Here is a 1,586-nt window from a genome sequence, read left to right as displayed (position 1 = left end):
AATCTACGTACTGTTTCAAGAAGACCTCCTGGATGTTCCTCACAAATTCTGCCCCATCCAAGCACCTAGCACTAAGCGAGTCCCAGTCAATATTGGGGAAGTTAAAATCACCCACCACTGCAACCCTGTTGCCTTTACATCTTTCCTAAATCTATCTACATATCTGCTTCTCTACCTCCCGCTGGCTGTTGGGAGGCCTGTAGTAAACCTCCAACATCGTGACTGCACCCTTCCTATTCCTGAGCTCCACCCATACTGACTCGCTGCATGACCCCTCTGAGGTGTCCTGAGCAGTACAGCTGTGATATTCTCCTTAACCAGTAATGCATCTCCCCCACCCCTTTTACATCCCCCTCTATCCCGCCTGAAGCTTCTAAAACCTGGAACGTTTAGCTGCCAATCCTGCCCTTCCCTCAACCAAGTCTCTGCAATAGCAACAACATCATATTTCCAAGTAGTAATCCAAGCTCTAAGTTCACCTGCCTTACCTGTGATACTTCTCGCATTGAAACAAATGCATTTCAGAACACCAGTCCCGCTGTGCTCAGAAACATCTCCCTGCTTGCTTTTCCTCTTAGTCCTACTTGCCTTCTTTACTATGTCCTCCTCATTTATTTCACTAGCTGTCCTACTGCTCTGGTTCCCACCCCCCTGCCACACTAGTTTAAACCCTCCCGAGTGACGCAACCTCCAACAAACCATCCACAGCACCTCCACTAACTTTACAATAACAGAAGTAAGTCAAAAGCCCCTCACCTGTAAGTTGGATGCCTGGTCCTTTTAAATAATACGAGAGGGGGTTCCTCATGCTGCTGAATATATGTTCAGCTGAGAGTGACTAACACATGCGATCAGTGGACATGTACAGACCAAGTTTCAAAGACGTACATCAAAGCTGCAGGTATGGTATATTGACATCACATTCAAAACCATCCTCAGAGCAACAACACATACATGGTACGATTGAGCTAGAGCCCTGCCCAGCATGGGGCACTGTGCAGGCCGCACTAGAAGTGCCTGGCTGTGCAGTTCACATCTCTCTTTGGATCCTAGCTTCTGTACCGTCAGCACCAGTAGTGCTGTAGAGTCTAAAATAGCGGCTCGGGACAGATATAGTGGGAAAGGAATTCACTTCAGAAGGAGAAATGAGAAAAGGTTGAAGTCAAAACATTTTCAGGAATATGAGAATGGACAGGAGAATGGGACTAATTGGATGGGTGAGGCCATGGAGGGATTCAAACACAAGAATGACTATATTAAAATTAAGGTGCTGCCAGACCAGGAGCCAATGTAGATCAGTGAGCACAGGGTTGATGGGTGATCAGGATTTGGTGTGAGTTAGGATACAGGCAGCAGAGTTCTGTATGGTCTGTGGTTTATGGAGGTCCATAACTGGGAGGGTGACCAGGATAGAATTGGAATAGTTAAGTGTGGATTTAACAAAGGTACAGGTGAGGGTTTATGCAGCAGATTGGCTGAGACAGAGGTGGAGATGGGGGATATTACAGAGGTTGTCGCAGACAGGGTTGGCAATGGAGAGAATATGGAGATGGACTCAGCTCAGGTTTAAATAGAACACACCGATT

This window comes from Heterodontus francisci, unplaced genomic scaffold, assembly GCF_036365525.1.
Source record: "Heterodontus francisci isolate sHetFra1 unplaced genomic scaffold, sHetFra1.hap1 HAP1_SCAFFOLD_185, whole genome shotgun sequence".
In the NCBI taxonomy this organism is placed as follows: Eukaryota; Metazoa; Chordata; class Chondrichthyes; order Heterodontiformes; family Heterodontidae; genus Heterodontus; species Heterodontus francisci.
The sequence above is the reverse complement of the archived record's forward strand: the minus strand, read 5'-3'. Positions refer to the sequence as shown.